This window comes from Embiotoca jacksoni, unplaced genomic scaffold, assembly GCF_022577435.1.
Source record: "Embiotoca jacksoni isolate LCO1_2020_lvr unplaced genomic scaffold, fEmbJac1.0.p SCAF_36, whole genome shotgun sequence".
Classification (NCBI taxonomy): domain Eukaryota; kingdom Metazoa; phylum Chordata; class Actinopteri; family Embiotocidae; genus Embiotoca; species Embiotoca jacksoni.
This window is the reverse complement of record NW_027185388.1, coordinates 618944-630262: the sequence shown is the minus strand read 5'-3', so window position 1 is coordinate 630262 and position 11319 is coordinate 618944.

The window sequence follows — 11319 nt, the reverse complement described above, 5'->3', positions numbered from 1 at the left end:
TGTGTGTGTGTGTGTGTGTGTGTGTGTGTGCGTGTGTGTGTGTGTGTGTGTGTGCGCGGCTCGTTTCATGTCATTTTCATCATTTTTCAGCTCAGACGTACTCAGAAAACATCCAGCAGCAGACCGGGATGAAAGATGAGCACTCGTAAACTGGGCTCAGTTGCTTCATATTTAATATTTAAGTGCACCGACGTATCAACATCGGTGCAGTTATTTTAAGAGCATCTGTGTCGGAGGTCCGCCCGCAAACATTTCCAGGAAACGTTCCCTGTTGTTTGCCCGCATTTATTCAAATAAAGGTCACCGGTTTCACTCGAATTCATTTCAAAATAAGAGTTGTTGACTTTCTTCTTCCTCCACCGTCCCGCAAACAGGCTCCACGGGGAGTTCGGCGTGATTATTGCCGCAAAAGGCTCATAAATGCCGTCAAGACGCGAAAGAAAACTCCACGTAGAGCTCAGTACTTTTTAAACCGATCGGCCCCGAGAATTATCACCCGGCTTCGGCCTCGCCGAAAGACGCGATCGCCCGACCGCGCGGCCGCTCCGCCGGCGTATATCCCGCCCCGACGGGAATGACAGATTGACTGTTTTGCTCGCTAAAGGCCCTTTTATAAAGCCGTAGATTGCGGGAGCGGAGCCGCCGCCAAAACCACAACTCTCCCCGATAAATCCAGCGAGGGGAGTGGTGGTGGTGGTGGTGGTGGGGGGGGGGGCGACAGGGCGTCTAGCTAGTCATAAATATGCATGGCGGACTGAATTACTCAGCGTGTTATTGGCGTAGTTTACCGCGAGCCTCTCTCTCTCAGAAACGAGCACGTTATTTATGCGACCGGAGCGAAAGCAATCCGGGGCGCGCTCGGTAATTGTCGCCAGTGTTGGGAGTGATTTGTTTGCGCGTGGTTCTGGAGGGGAGGGGGGGGGGGGGGCGGCGGTAATGGCTTGTGCCATTTTGGTGATTGAAAACAATTGATTCTACTTCACGGGACAACACACGCTTTTCCCGAACAATCTTATTTGCACCTTTTTTTTTTTTTTCTTTTCGTGCGAGTTGACGAAGCTAAAGAAATAGAACAGATGTCCTGACATCCAGTGCAGCTTTACTTCCACTGATTATGACTAACATACAGTGGGTACGGAAAGTATTCAGACCCCTTTACATTTTTCACTCTTTGTTTCATTGCAGCCATTTGCTGAAATCAAAAAAGTTCATTTTATTTCTCATTAATGTACACTCAGCACCCCATCTTGACAGAAAAAAACAGAAATGTAGAAATTTGTGCAAATTTATTAAAAAAGAAAAACTGAAATATCACATGGTCATAAGTATTCAGACCCTTTGCTCAGTATTGAGTAGAAGCACCCTTGTGAGCTCGTACAGCCATGAGTCTTCTTGGGAATGATGCAACAAGCTTTTCACACCTGGATTTGGGGATCCTCTCCAGTTCCGTCAGGTTGGATGGTGAACGTTGGTGGACAGCCATTTTCAGGTCTCTCCAGAGATGCTCAATTGGGTTTAGGTCAGGGCTCTGGCTGGGCCAGTCAAGAATGGTCACAGAGTTGTTCCGAAGCCACTCCTTTGTTAATTTAGCTGTGTGCTTAGGGTCATTGTCTTGTTGGAAGGTGAACCTTCGGCCCAGTCTGAGGTCCAGAGCACTCTGGAAGAGGTTTTCTTCCAGGATATCTCTGTACTTGGCCGCATCCATCTTTCCTTCAATTGCAACCAGTCGTCCTGTCCCTGCAGCTGAAAAACACCCCCATAGCATGATGCTGCCACCACCATGTTTCACTGTTGGGATTGTATTGGGCAGGTGATGAGCAGTGCCTGGTTTTCTCCACACATACCGCTTAGAATTAATGCCAAAAAGTTCAATCTTGGTCTCATCAGACCAGAGAATCTTATTTCTCATAGTCTGGGAGTCCTTCATGTGTTTTTTTTGGCAAACTCTATGCGGGCTTTCATATGTCTTGCACTGAGGAGAGGCTTCCGTCGGGCCACTCTGCCATAAAGCTCCGACTGGTGGAGGGCTGCAGTGATAGTTGACTTTGTGGAACTTTCTCCCATCTCCCTACTGCATCTCTGGAGCTCAGCCACAGTGATCTTTGGGTTCTTCTTTACCTCTCTCACCAAGGCTCTTCTCCCACGATTGCTCAGTTTAGCTGGACGGCCAGGTCTAGGAAGAGTTCTGGTCGTCCCAAACTTCTTCCATTTAAGGATTATGGAGGCCACTGTGCTCTTAGGAACCTTGAGTGCTGCAGAAATTATTTTGTAACCTTGGCCAGATCTGTGCCTTGCCACAATTCTGTCTCTGAGCTCCTTGGACAGTTCCTTCGACCTCATGATTCTCATTTGCTCTGACATGCACTGTGAGCTGTAAGGTCTTATATGGACAGGTGTGTGCCTTTCCTAATCAAGTCCAATCAGTTTAATTAAACACAGCTGGACTCCAATGAAGGAGTAGAACCATCTCAAGGAGGATCAGAAGAAATGGACAGCATGTGAGTTAAATATGAGTGTCACAGCAAAGGGTCTGAATACTTATGACCATGTGATATTTCAGTTTTTCTTTTTTAATAAATTTGCACAAATTTGTACATTTCTGTTTTTTTCTGTCAAGATGGGGTGCTGAGTGTACATTAATGAGAAATAAAATGAACTTTTTTGATTTTAGCAAATGGCTGCAATGAAACAAAGCGTGAAAAATTTAAAGGGGTCTGAATACTTTCCGTACCCGCTGTATCAGATCCAGCAAAGATGGAGGACGTTGTGTTTGTTTTTTTTGTTTTTTTTCCTACTGAGAACGCGTCTCTGATGTTCAACAAGAGCCGGGGACCTCGTGTCCGAGCTGTTTAGCCAGAAGCGACCGCGCAAAGTAAATCACAATAAACAAGCAGATGCAAAACAACGAATGTGAATCCCGAGCAGGAGGTTTTCTTCTCTAATCCGACCGCCCGTTTTAAACGCACACAAACAACGGTTCATCGTTATCGTTCTCTGAACTTTGAAGTCTCCAGACGTAAATCATAAAAAAAAAACAAAAAAAACAGCCTGATTCTGCTGCCTCTTTCCTTGTCATTATTCAGCGACATCTCGCATCAGGGAACAGACGCTAATAGATGCCGAGGAGCGAGACAGACTGCTTATTAGGCGCGCCGAAACTCAAACGAGAAGACCGCCCGCCGCCGTGCAATTATTCACGCGGTCGCTGCCTCAAATTACAGCTTAATTGAACTTTTCACAACCGTAGCGTTCGCAAACTATTCCTCGGGTCAAAGTTGACGGCGCGGCGGAGGGCGCTGAAACTTAAAGACATCATTAGCGCGGCTCCTCTCGCAATTACCCTCTCAGGCCGGCGGCTCCACTCAGACGCGAGGTCAAATTACAGATGTACTTATTTGCATGGAGGTGCGCGTCGGCGGCGCGGCGGGCGATTTCATCCCCGGAGATAAAATAATCCGGTTTTTTTCTGCCAAGGATGCCGATTTTTTTAGGAGCATTCAAAGCCTTCAACCAATCAGATTTACGATACGTCGCGTTAAAGCTGCGCCGCTTCAGTTGAAAAAAAATAAAATAATAGCGCGTGCATGTCTTCAATATCAGCGTCGACAAAAAAAAGAAAAAAAGAAGTTAATTTAGCCGTTTTCAATCCGTCGTTTTTCGCTGAAGAACGAGTCGGTGAAAATTTACTCCACCTGTTTTTGTTTTTTTTAGCATCAGAAATACTTTATTATTTAACCCTCACAGGGAAATTGTGACGCTTCACTCACTCACTCACTCACGTCTGCTCCAGGACAGAAAGAACAAAAGAATTTAAGACGAACCAAGATAATAAATACTAAATATATCACTGGCATGTATAATAAATACCGTAGATAAAAAAAAAAGACAAATTGTGAAAGTATGCAAAGCCTTAAAAACCTAAAAAAAACCTAAAACGTTACATAATCTTTTAATTGGCCCATCGTGTGCTCGTCAGATGTTTATTTTATTTTTTGTAAGTACATTTTGCATATCCACGTTGTTTAGAAGTAGAACGACCTTTCAGGTTTTCTTAGTTTCAGTCGCTGAGTGTTACCAAACTTTCTGTGACTCATGAAAGTGTTAGTTTGCGGGCTTTGTCGTTTTCGTCTTATTCTGTTTTAGACGGATAAAAATGTGTTGTTGTTGTTTTTGAAACAAGAAGTAAAAACACGCTGTTTAACTGCCGTTCGACTGAAACTACGCTGCTCAGCTATTTGACGAAATTACACAGCCGGCTTCAGATGGAAAAACAGATGGGCTCCGACGGACGTGCGTCGCAGCCTTATGTCTCCTCGTGGGATTTATCGACAGCTATAAAATATAGATTTAACGCCGAACTTATCCTTTAAACTCGCATTTATTGATCTTCGGTGCGGTGCAGAGGATCACGGAGACATTCTGTAACTGGCGGCATTATGGTGAAAGTGTTGTGAACCGACAAATGGACGTCCATATTTACTCAACTTTGTTTTTTTTGTTGTTTTTTTTCTGTTTTGGTCTCAAAAACATTTAGCTCACCAGCTTAACTGCTGTAACTTTGTCTGCCCTTCTGTGAGCAGAAGAGCTCCATGCTGTGACATAAAACGGGGGTTGATGTGAGCGCTGAGGGGGAAGCCACCAAAACAAGGTAATAAAGGCTAAAAACGCAGTCCAGTGGTCGGGAACTGTAAAGTTTGGTTATAACTCTCTGTGGAGTTTGTTGTTTTGTCAGCATAAACATTTCGATTGGTTTAAAGGAAGCCTCCATCTCTGTTTTTTTTTGGGCCAAACCTGTCAATCAAACCAGACCCCGTCCCCAAACATCGCTCTCTTTTGAGGCCTCATATCTATTTATTGTCTTTTTATTTCGTGAGAGAAGTTGATGCTTTTTGAACGCGAGTCTTTTGAAGCCACAGGGTTTTTTTTTTTTTTTTGCAGCCAGCCCCTACTGGCCCTCAGTGGTATTGCACTTTTAAAGCACTTCTGCATCGACCTTCACTTTTCACACCCGGAAACTACGTCCGTTTTTATAAACAGTCTGAGTGCCCTTTCATCCTGTAATTACCACTTTATGCCACAGAGGCCGCTGTTCATCAATTGTTTCGTTTCCACAAAACAGTGGATTCATTGTCACTGTGATGTAGTTCAGCCTTTGATTTAAAAGTCTCTGGTCGTTCTGAAGCCATTCGTGAATCTCGCATGGACTTTTTGTTGTATTCGTCAAGGACCTCATGTTTACTCAGCGTTCCTCCGCGAGAAGTGGCTGTTTTGAAACGATGCCCCTCGCCTCAAGCACCGATAACAAAAAAACAAGCCTGATCAGTCTATTTATACAAAATTGCGGCATCTTCTGAAGTGACGTGGCTTTTCCACACGTTCATGAATAAGTCATCTCCAGCACAACCGCCGAGGTAAACAAATCAGCGAGATGAGCTCCGACTGCAATAAGAGAATCGTAACAGATTGTTCATTTCTAGTCTACTGACTCCGGATAGAAAGCATGCAGCGCTGCGCTTCGCCTTCCTTCTGAAGGTCGCAGGCACTTTGAACATCCAGCAGAGTGGCCTGAAAATTAGATTCATTAATAATTATTGTTGCCTCACTCCAAGGATACTGCTAATGTTCCTGAGCAGCAAATATTAATATTTCAGCTCCAGTAGGAAAGCTTTTAAAAGCAGTCACTCATGTGGGCCGTTCAGATGGATTCAGACGGGGATCTTTTTCTCCCCTCTTTACCTGCCTTTTCAAAAGTCCCCCCCCCCCCCCCCCGCCTCCCTCTCAAGGTCGACGCCGATACCGGAGTGCGTGCCTCTATTCTTCACGAGGTACCGAACAAGACAGGGGACCGGCCCGGATGAATGGAAGCTAACGGCTCATCTGGAGCTGAATAAAAAAAAAAAAAAAAAAAAAAAAAACGGTGAATAAACAGCAGGTGGTTTCGAGTTTTCTGCTCTGAATGTCAGAAGCGCGCAGCTGATTATGTGTTCAATCACCAGCACTTTATGGAAGAGTCGTTTCACCCCTGCAGGATTTCGAAACGTGAGGGGGGAGAGGAGGGGTGGGGGAAGGGGTGGGGGGGTGGACTGGGTTCTTGGAAGGCATGAAGAAGAATCTTGAAAAAGTGAGTGCTGGCTTTGTGTGTGAAAATATGCACATTACCCAAACAGTATGAATGAAGCCACTGTGCAGGGGGGTGGAGGAGGGGGGGGGGGGCATGGGATGCCTCCGTCTGTCTTCCTCCGTTGTTCGCTGACAATTACACTTTCAACAAGACACAGTGAGTCGCTTCATTGGGCCTATGAGGTATATTACAGGAAAACATCCATTTGTGGCTTTTTTTATTTTTTATATATATATATATATTTGCGCTAAGTGAATTAAAGAGAGTGCAATAAGAAGTGAGACTTGGCCCCCTGTGGAAACACTGGGCACCGGGGCATAAAGTGCTCTGAGATAAAGTTCACTGTGAGCGGAATGAATAAGTGGCAGTAGCCCTCCGCGGAGACGAAAGCCAACTTTTGGATTCCCGGTGTCGGACGGGGGTGAAGAGCTTCTCGTTGGGTATTCACACGCCGTCAAGGTCGCGGAGGCTCGTGTTTCCCGAGATGACGGTCTTACTTTAGCTTCCAGCCATTACCCACGATCCCTCGCGGCCGTCAGTTTGGGGACTTCACCACCATCTTGAAATGGATTATTCCATTCCTGCTTTTTTTTTCAAACAGCCTGATGATACGGGGCAGAGCTGTGTTTTTTTTGTGTTTTTTTTTTTGGCTCGGGCCAATTTGGGACGCTGTGAAATGTAATGCTTGAAATGGAAACGGGGGGAAAAAAAAAAAACAGCTTTTTGAAGCTTATTTTCGTATTAATGACGAGATTATTTGCAGATGGACCGTCTGGAAACTAATAAGAAGGAGCGACTTCAGCTAACAACGCCGAGATAACTCCTGGAGAAATTCTATTGACTGAGAATCTTATGAGAGAAGTTGAATGGGAGTCAATGGAGGCCTTTTGGAACCAACCTCTAGTGGCACTCGGTGGTATCGCAGCTTAAGACGCTTTCAGCGTCTGCCTCATTTTTCAGACCCGGAAGCTTCGTCCACTTTTATAAACAGTCTGGGATCCTAACTAACCAGTGGTCTTAGTTTTGCCTCCTGAACGACGGGCTATATCTCACAAACTTCCTGTTGCCGCGGTTGGACGGTTTTGCAATTAATGGCAGGCTGAGACACAAACATGCCAAAAAAGTGTTGGAAATTGAAAGATGATGAACTCGGATGGTGCTCCCCTCTTCATGAGCTCACGGCAAACTGATTGCTCCTGACCTCCCGTCTGCTCTCTGCTGTGGATGAATACCAATAAAGTGCGTGTTACTGGGAAGCTTATTTATCTCGAGTAAATTTCCATTTCAGTTGAACACAGGGAATATAAAAGAGCCATTTACTTAATCTCCCCCCCCCCCCTTCTCCTAACCCCCACGTCCCCCACCCCTCTTCTTCCTCGCTTTGGCTTCTCTTTGGACTTCCTTCCTCTTTTCAACTCCTGATTGCTTGACTAAAAAAAAAAACGAAAGCTTTGCTTTTACTTTTATTGGCCAGTCTTTTGTCTCCAGCTCTCTTGTTAGAAAACAGGAATGTTTTGGCTCGGGCAAAAAAAAAAAAAAAAAGGACATCCTTGTTTGTTCCACCGAGTTCAACTTTTGTTTGTAATAATGCACTGAAGCTTTTACTGGGCCGAGCGTAACCCGGGGAGCGGAGCAAGGGAGGGCGAACAATGTTGTAAAAGTTGGAGAAAGAGACTTTATGAGTCGGTGTCACAGTCCGATCGAACGGCTGAAATCAAATGAAAAAAGTCATACGAGAACTGTGAGTTTGGGGGGGGGGGGGGGGGGGGGCAACTTAGATGAGCTTCAGACTGCAATATAAGTTTTTAAAATGTCAGTAAACGTGTGGCGCAGGCATGCAAGTTCAGCTCAGACTGTAAGAATCGCAAGTACTTCTATTCATACTACAATCGGGGGATTGTTTGTGCCGACGTGTACCACACATGCTACCTCTCGGCCAGCACGGAGAACAAGAGCTCCTTTTCTCGGTGTTTGGCTGGACGGCATGAAAAGGTCAAAAAGTGAAAACAGCACGTTCCCACCCGAGCGGCAACCAGCAGTGACGTCGCCCGTTGGTTTGTTAACGTCCGTTTACGAAGCCTTGAGTTGGGATTTTGGCCGGCGCCATCTTTTGGCTTGGTTGGAGCAGGAAGTGACCATATTTGGACGAGCTGCGTGTGTGGGGGGAGCGGTGGATCTGACTCGATCTGACTGGAAACTTGGCGATACTAGGTCCCGCCCACCGCTAGCCGTAACCTGACTGCACCAAAGGACTGTCAATCAAACAGATACGCCCCCTAAAAACACAACTTTTGAAGGCTTATTTTTTAACCAACGACGGGATTATTTTCAGATGGACCACCAGACAACTAATATGAAGGAGTGACTTTAGCTAACAACCAATTTTGATTTGAATGGGAGTCTACGGAGCCGGAGTCTTTTCGGAGCTGACCTCTGGTGGCACCCGCTGGTATTGCAGCTTAAGGCACTTCCGCATCGGCCGTCATTTTTCAGACCCGAAAGCTACGAACACCTTCATATACAATCTGTGGTCCCACCGCTTCACCAAAATAAGTCTGTTCCTGTCTTTAAACCTGCTCCGTTCATTATTTCATTTCAGCTTGAATGCGCTGAAACTCAGAGCCTGAAGAGCTAAACCTGTTCAAATACTTTCCGTCTGGACTCTGCGCTTTTAGATGCCGTTTGCGTCTCGGGATAGCTTTAAGGTTTTTCAATCAAGCTCGCGTTACCATGTTAAGTTTGTGCATGTTCTCTCAACCTCGTTAGCATACAAGAACACTTTTCCTCCTGATTGCCGAATGCTTCTACCACCTCGTTGTGTATTCACAGGCCGAGGCGCTCCGTACAAATCAGACAGCTCAGGCCGGCGTGTCGCCTCCTGCAACATCCTCAAAAATCCATTTGTGCTATTGGCAGCGCATCGATTCCTTGTGAATGGATGGTGAGTCCAGACGGGGACGGTAGATGATGTGGTGTGAGACGGTTACCAGAAGAGACAGACAAAACACACACACACACACACACACACACACACACACACACACACACACTACCAGAGAAGCGGTTGATAAGTGTCGGGGAGCCGTGTGGGCCCTGTCCGTTGCTGCACCATTAATCCAGTACAATATGTCTGCTTAATGCTGTGTGCCATGAAGAAAGGCAGCACTCATCATCTTTAACGCCTCTGCCAGGACAAGTCTGTGGAGGATGGGTCCCAAAAAACTGAGAAGGGAGGGTAATTTAAAGGGTCATTTCATCCACATTACAAAAAAAAAAAAAAAAAACACGCAGAGGGTGAACTTGGAAGTGCGGGAAAAAAGAAAATCACTGGTACGATTAATAACGATAAATCATTTTTCAGATTGATATTTGGGGAGGTTAAGAACAATCTATGAGCTCAGAGTTTTAAAACATAAAGCGAAAACGTAGCTCAAGTGTACAATAAAAAGATGGATCCATTAGATGCGCGATGTGGGAAGTGTTTTACCTCGTCAGCCTCCTCTAGTGGACAAACTGTGTAATAGCGACACTGTTTCTTAATTACCTTGAACGTAGTTTGAGCTTTCTGTACTGCAGTTACTCGATTTTTTTTTTTTTGTCGGTCAACATTATTACCAACATTTGGAGTTTTTCTGTAAAAAACTTAAAGAACGAGACTGTCCTGCGATCACAAAATAAACTTTCATAGGTTGTTTGTGCAAGCAGCTTTTTATAACCATAAACTGAGTATAAATTGGACTTGGCTTCGAGGTCTGAAAAATAAAGCCAATACAGAAGTACCATCAACTGCAATACCACCAAGTGCCACTAGGGGTTGGCTCCAAAAAGCCTCTGGCTCCATAGACTCCCATTCAACTTCTCTCATAAAATACAAAGTCAATCAGTTTTTTCCAAAAGTCATAACGGTATATCGTTCGCTAAAATCCCTCCTTCTTATTAGTTTTCTGGCGGCCAATCGGAAAATAATCCCGTCATTAATTAGATATTTGGCCTCAAAAAGTACGTTTTGAGCAGAAGAGATTCATCTGACAAGCTCAATCAGCACTCTTTTGGCAAAAAACTGTCGTTCATTTATATGTAAGAGTCCTAAACTGTAGTTTTAATGTCATGTTTATTCTTGTAACCATGACTACGATCCATTGTTCTATGCCACATCCTAATCTTATAGACGTAACCTAACCGAGGTGAGAAATTAAGTAAATACTAGATGTCGAAGTCCGAGGGTCAGAACAAAAACGACCTATATGGTTGTTTCTGTTGGAGGACAACAACAAAAAACAATCAATAAAGCTTTCTAAACTTCAGTTAGCAGCTTTCACTCCACGGCACCAACAACAACAACAACAACAACAACAATCAGAGCTGTGACGGTGATTCTGACCCAGAAAAGTCAGATTAGAGAGGTGAGTTAAAGGGCACTAAAAAAAACAACTAATGGAGGGTATAAACTATAAGTAGCACAACCGTGGATGCTGTGGTATTATTACAGTTGAGGAAAGATCACAACCTGCTAATAAACTGGATCATTTCCGGTTCATTTAAAGCCACTAAAACATTTGCATTGTCGAGATCGATGAACATAAAAATGTCCGACCGACCGGCATCGTTACTTTCCAACCCGGCCGGGAGGCGCTAATCTCTGGAAGTAAAACTGAGAGCTGAGGACTCGTCTCACGTGGACGTGACCTTCCTCCCTGATGTGGAACAGCTGGAGCGGCGCGGAGAGCAAACCTCACTGTTAAAAAAAACAACCCAAAACAACAACAACAACAACAACAACACAAAAAAAAAAAAAAAAAAAACCCTCAGCATCAGCACCATGGAGAGCGCCGCGGCAACGCGTCCTCACAATTCAGGTTTATTTATAAAACGCGACATAATCACAGCATCTGCGAGACTAGCGCTGTCTGCTGTCCTTCCTAATGAGCTACATGGAATGTTATTCATGGGGCTCAATTTAGCTTTAATGAGCCTATAAACACTGATGTGACAGGAAATTGCCAAAGTTGTTTCTGCTAACTTCCATCTGATCCAACTAATCAACAAACAACAAAAAGTTTTTTGTTTTTCTTAAATTTTTTTTATTTAATTCATTCGTCTTGATTAAGAATCCTGTCTTTATACAGTTTAAAAATCACTGGAAATTACACATAAAGGCAATTTAAATAAACCTGATTTAAGATTCAGGTACAGCTGAA